We start from the raw sequence: 6,681 nt of genomic DNA on the forward strand, positions 1-6,681 counted from the left end.
GGTCACTGGGGGGTGAACCAACGGCAAAGGAAGACCTTTCTCTCTCTCTCTCTCTCTCTCTGTCCACTCTGCTTGACAAAAATAAAAATAAAAATAAATGTGCCTGGGAAAGCAGTGAAAGATGGCCCAAGTGCTTGGGACCCTGCACCTACATGGGAGACTTGGATGGAACTCCTGGCTCCTGGCTCCTTGCTTTGGCCTGCCCCAGCCCTGGCTGTTGTAGCCATTTGGGGCAGTGAACTAACAGATGAAAGATCTCTGTCTGTATGTCTCTCTCCCTCCCTGTAACTCTGCCATTCAAATAAATAAACAAATCTTTTAAAAAAAGAAAAATAAAATAGTTGATAGGAAAATTTGGTCATGACGTGCCCTGTGGTTCATCTCAGGGTTTCTCCCCAGGCCAATGCAAAACCTCCAAAGTAAGGTGAAGCACCGCAGGACACTTGCACTTGCATTGCAGTCTGTTGAGAAGTGTGCCTGGTGGCTGGCTCCGACCACGTGTTCTCCCAGCCGTGGGCGAGCGCAGGTGCCGAGGTCTCTCCCAGTCTTGTTTGCATAGTAGTGAACAGCCCCGCATTGTGAGCGGTGCTGGAGGCTGGCCGAGAGGCTCCCGCTGCTTGTGGGGCCAGGCCTGCCTCACGGCCATCCGTCTTCATGTCACTGGGTCCTAGCTCCTCATTTTGGTCAAAGGTATGCTTATAACGCCCCGGCCCCTTCATCTCAGGGTCATCTTCAGGTGCATGCACATTGTGCAAGGAACTAGATCATTCATAACTAGATTACTCGTAGCCGCATCCAGACTCCTGCAGCTTGTCTGCCTGGCCAGGGTAAAGGGCTTCTTGCTTGCCCATGCCTGGGTGTCTTTGAGCAGCCCCTGCAGAGTGGTGAGCTTGCCCCCAGGACAGCCATTCCCACTGGACACTCTAGCTCCAGGATTTCCACACTAGCCGTGTCAGACCCGAGGAGGGCTCTGATCCTGTGGGAGGGGTCTGGGGTGTGGGGGCGACGCTACTGCGTCTGCAGAGTTCACCTCCCTGGTCCTGGTGGAGGCCGCGATGATAACCTCCTTACAGTGGGGAACCCGCGCCAGCTTTGTGTTGGTCTGAGCGGGGGCCCTGCATCCTGGGCAGTCAGCGTTGAGCTGGAGCATGGCGCTTCTGGGCTCTTCCTCTTCTGGTGCTTCTGCTTGGAGCCCCAGCGTAGGGTCCAGTCTCAGAGTGGTCACCAGGGCATCGTCTTTCTGGGGAGCATTTGGGTCTTCCACAAAGCGGGTCCCCGAGGGAGCATCAGTGATCGGAGTGAAAGGGAGGCCAGTTGCTTTAGCTCCTTCCCTTTGATAATGAGCTCATCAATTCTTGCAACCGTGGCCGCGTCATTTGCTGGTCCCACTCAAGGCATGAGACAGCATGGCTGATCAATCCTTCCACGGCGGTTAGAGCTCCCTTCTGGCTGAAGGCAGGGGTCTAAAAATCCAGCTTAGGGATCCTTGTGGTGCCGGAGTCAATCACCACGTCTCTGCTCATGTCCTCCAGAGACCTGACGCTCAAGGCATAGCACGCTCTCTGGTCCTTGTCTGCCGACTGCATCTCCCTGTTGCTGCATCCACAGGGCTGGCAGGAGGAGGAGCTCACGGGCATCCTCTGAAGAACGGATCTCGGTCAGCAGGAGCACATCAGGCCGTTGCGATAACAGTTCCTGGTCCTCAGCCCTGAGGGACCCAACAGGTGCCCTGTGGTGGGCAGCTGGGCCCTGGAGGGCAAGGGGGTGGCTGCAGCCACCGTGAGCAGCTTGAGCTCAGCTTCTCTTTATGGCTTTTGCAATAATGAAACACGTGTTAGGAAGCTTGCAAACAAGGCAGAGATGTACAAGGAACACAGTTAACAAAAACATCACCTAACTGCTGTGGCCTCAGCAAATGTAACTCCAGATACTTCTCTATGCATATGAACAGACGGAAGGTAACAGACGCCTTGACAGATAATTAGCTTAATAAAAAATGAGACCATCTCCAGATCGCACCTCAAAATATCAAGTATTATATTCATTTTACTAGGGTTTAATAGGAGAAAACGTAACTGAAGTGAAACAGGGAATTGTGAACTACAGTTAGATTTTTTTGTGCATAAAAGTTATTTCCTAAAATACTCCAAAAAAGAAAAAAGAAAAATTGTGATAAACATCAGTTTCTAGTCATCATTTTTTTTTTTTTTTTTTTTGACAGGCAGAGTGGACAGTGAGAGAGAGAGAGACAGAGAGAAAGGTCTTCCTTTACCGTTGGTTCACCCTCTAATGGCCGCTGCGGCTGACGCACTGTGGCAGGCATACTGCGCTGATCCGAAGGCAGGAGCCAGGTGCTTCTCCTGGTCTCCCATGGGGTGCAGGGCCCAAGAGCTTGGGCCATCCTCCACTGCATTCCCAGGCCACAGCAGAGAGCTGGCCTGGAAGAGGGGCAACCGGGACAGAATCTGGCGCCCCGACCGGGACTAGAACCCAGTGTGCCGGCGCCGCAGGCGGAGGATTAGCCTATTGAGCCGCGGTGCCGGCCATCATTTTTTTTTTTAAAAAGATTTATTTATTTATTTGGAAGTCAGAGTTACACAGAGTGAGAAGGAGAGGCAGAGAGAAAGAGAGAGAGAGAGGTCCTCCATCCTCTGGTTCACTCCCCAGTTGGCTGCAACAACCGGAGCTGTGCTGATCCGAAGCCAAGAGCCAGGAGCCAAGAGCCCAGGAGCTTTTTTCAGGTCTCTCACATGGGTGCAGGGGCCCAAGGACTTGGGCCATCTTCTACTGCTTTCCCAGGCCATAGCAGAGAGCTGGATCGGAAGTGGAGCAGCTGGGACTAGAACCAGCGCCCTTATGGGATGCCGGCACTGCAGGCGGTGACTTTACCCGCTACACCACAGCACCAGCCCCATCATGTGTTTTTGCAATTTCAGCTCAGATATGTACAGATTTTTCTCAACTCTCATGTTTAATAACTTAATTGGGTGGAATGTGTCTTTGTGTTGAGATTCCAGTGTCAAATTTTCCTGAAACATATTGTGCTCCTTTTTGTTTGTTTTGCTTTGTTTTTGGCAGGATCATTCATTTTTTTTCAGGACAGGGAGCTTGTCTTTTAGGTTACATTTTGGAATACATATTTGGTTCCATTGTTGGGTTTTCTTCTCAGCAACACCAATTATTCTTAAGATAAACTGTTGTTTTTAAATAGTCAATGTTTCTCTAATGGTTTTAATTTCTTTTTTAATATGCATTCATTTTTATTATGTCAGCTATATATTGTATCATTTTCTCTACATCAGTAATTAGATTATCAATTAGTGTCTATTTGGTTTCTCTATAATAATGCTATTTGAGTTTTAATTTTGTTTCCCAAGATTTCTAATTGCTTTTCCATCTTGTTCTGTGGTTGTGTCATCTCGTCTTTGAATTTTGATTCTAGTGAGTTCATGTTTCTGTTAAAGTTTTCAGGAAGTTGCTGGTGACTTTCTTCTGCTCCTGTGTAACGTTATAGTCCGTTGGCACTCCTTGTTTGTACGGTGCCGTGTTCCCGTCTCTCTGCTGTCCCTTGTGCTGGCATTGCTTCCTCTCTCCTGCGCTTCCTGTGGTCACGTGGTCCAGGCATCCTGTCTGCTTGCATTGTTGTACATGAGGCATCCGGGTCTTCCCACTTAAGGCATGGAGGCAGCCGGCAGGGCCGGCAGGGAGCAGCAAGGCATGGAGTCCTAGAGGGTGGCCTCAGTGGAGCCTCCTCGGGTCCAGCAGATGGAGGACGGGCACCCATAGGGGGTCAAAGGGATTTGGGTGGAGTGGTGCACCACCCACGCGGCTCGTGTCCCACCCAGGTCCGCTCACGCGGTTGCTCCTCCATGGAATTGGTGAGGGGGTGACCTGGGGGGAGAATGCTTAGAGAAGCCGGCAGGCAGCACCCACTGTGCTGTTCCTCCACATCTCCGGCCCCAGCCCCCCGGTCTGGGCCTCCTTCTGCTGGTCTCAGTGGCTTGCCTGGAGGAGTGGCAGTGGGCTTCATCCCCTGAGGGTTCTGGGCTCACGATTTCAGGTCAGGGTTGCGTAACTCCCCATTACAGTGAGCGTGTGTGTGTGCACGCGCGTGCCAAGAGACTTCCCTGTGGATGGCCCATGTCCCAGGCACGCTTCTTCCCATTTCCTGTGTGTCCTGCTCCAGGTGAGCCTAGCCAGTGCTCTTGGTGTGGGAGCCCCGAGTGAGCAGGTCATACGTAGCTGAATGCTTAAGCTTGGTGGGACTCTTACAGTGTTCACTGGTGGTGAGTTTCCAGTTCAGAAAAACAAGCTCTCTGAAGGCGGGAGGAGGTGGGAGGGAGATCATGGGGAGTGACAGGTGCAAAGGTCAACCACTGGGTTCATGGATCCACACATTCCTACTATTGAAGACAGATCTTGCCTTGAGTCAAGGTGTCTTCTACATCCTAAGGGCTTATCTCAACCTTTCAGGGTGTTACCTCCAAGCTAACACCTCAAGGTGCCAGGCGCTGGGTGACAGAGGGTGGGATAGGCGTGGTGGTGCCTGTGTGAGCTGGCCTCCCATGTCATTGGGTCTCTTGGTGCAAAGCACTGTTACGTGGGCCTCACTGGCAGGACATCGTGCGCTGTTTGCCTGGGAGAGTGGCGCTGGCCGAGACACCATGAGCTGGAGAGCAGAGTCACACTGGAGATGATGTCCCTCACAGGGCGAATCGCTGCTTTTCCCACGGCGGCAGGAGCTGGGTGCAATTAACGTGTCACAGCGTCAACTTGTCTCGCTGTCCCTCTGAGGATGACGTCACTCACCGAAGTACCTGCCCATGCCGACTGGCTGCACACTTGCTGGGCAGGGACTGGAGTGGCTGACAACGCTGGTTGATGATGCTGGGTAAGAAGAGCTCCTGTTTGCTCCTTCGTGGCTGCTCACTGTGGGTATCAGTGTGTGCCACAAACATCCACTGCTTGGTTCCCCTAGTTCTAGTCATGTGACTCTTGCCAAGAGTCCCTTGTTCCCAGTTTTCCAGTCTTGCTCTTCTGAGAGTGACCAGTGAGCAAGACACTTGACAGGAATAGACATCTGTCCTTACCCTGGACCATTTCTCTCTCCGTACAAGGTAGATGACCAGAGGCCCTGCTGAACTTCCGGGCCAGTTCTCAGTGTGGTTGTACTGTATCAGCACACACAGCAGACCTGTGCCGGCTTTCTCCTCCTGACAGCTTGTGACACAGCTCATCCTGTCTTTCCCGGGTAGCCCAAAGATGTGACCTGAGAGACATGTGATGACATAACACAGGTGCGTGGCAGGCTCTGGGCCACCCATTTACATTGCTTGCTTGAGGTTTTGGGCCTGCTTCAGCTGTGCCAGATGTACCACCCTTGCAGATGACGGTCAGCTTATGCATGGTTGCTTCACAGAGCACTCAGCTTTCTATGCATGGGCAGCTCTGGCTGCAGTCACTTGGCGTCCCACGGTCACGGCCAAATTCTTAGGTGGCTTTTGCCTTCCTGGAGCTGGTTTTTGGGCAAGAAGGTTTTGCTTACAGGAGATAGCATGACTTCCTCCAAAACCTTAGGAATTTATACTCATAGCTATCCTCCTAGGGCTGCCCAGTGGCTAGCACCATGGGAGCTGCCGAATCACGTGACCCAAGTGTCAAGGCTGCTGGCACTGCACCAGCTGCATGGCCTTCTCTTACTCCTGAACTAGCACGGTAGCATTTGGTAAGTGAGTCTGAGCAGTGTTCTGGGTGCAGTGCGTGCTGCCCTCTGTCCTGGTGAGGCTTACCACGCGCTGTGCTCTGCCTCAGGGCTGGAGGTGTAAGGTATAAAAATGTGCCCTAGACGACGGGGCATGAGTGACAAGTGGAAGTTGTGTCCCAACCTCTGCAGGACAGTTGTGGGCTGGTGTGATTTACCCTGAAGGTCCAGGTGTTCAAGGTCACCTTGAGCTGTATGGTGACATACAGAGTTGACCTGGCCATGGGAAAAAGACCTGGCATCTACATACCCACCCATCGCATGTGAATGAAACTGCCCCTGAATTTCCTTCCCGATGGGGTTTGAAAAGCCAAGTTCACTAGATCAATGGCTGTGTCCCACATGGCAGAGGCTGCGCTGATCTAGTTCTGGGGCCATCTTGATGTGAGGACACCACACATAGCACAGTAACTGTGATGAGGGCTAAACTCGCTCAAGTCAGGCCCAGCACTGTCCACTGGGATTCCTGTGGATTTTGCAGGCTCCAGACTTGTGAATTAATTGGGATGCCAAAAGGAAGACCTTTGTCACCTCTCTTTTGTCTTTGAGAATAACACTCTAAGGATGTGGTATTGTTTCTGATTGCTCGGGTGAGAGGGTGAGGGGGCAGTCTAAAGGGCTGGCATTTGGCCTTCCCTACTTCTTTAGTCTCTTGTCACACTTAGCTCTCAGCTAGGGGTGTCCATTCATACCGTGTGCTCCCAACAGAGGGGATGACTGCAGGGTGCTCTGTGGACCTGTTGGGCCCACTGCAAAAGAGACTCTGAGACCCGTGGCACAAGGGGCAGCTCCGAGGCCACCGTATCCAACAGTGTGCTGAGAACACAAACTTCCCCTTTCACCAGTGCAGAACTGGAGTGACTGCTGCCGCTTATACCTCCTGTGGCATTGTAGGATCTTCCTCAGGTGGGTTTCTCCCT

General features: G+C 52.1%; 1 pseudogene; it reads right to left on the reverse strand.

The window, feature by feature from the left end:
* Positions 1-377: 377 nt before the first annotated feature.
* On the reverse strand, positions 378-1,637 carry LOC127487538 (zinc finger protein ZPR1 pseudogene; annotated as a pseudogene).
* Between the last annotated feature and the right edge of the window lie 5,044 nt (positions 1,638-6,681).

The sequence above is a fragment of the Oryctolagus cuniculus genome, chromosome 18, assembly GCF_964237555.1.
Source record: "Oryctolagus cuniculus chromosome 18, mOryCun1.1, whole genome shotgun sequence".
NCBI lineage: Eukaryota > Metazoa > Chordata > Mammalia > Lagomorpha > Leporidae > Oryctolagus > Oryctolagus cuniculus.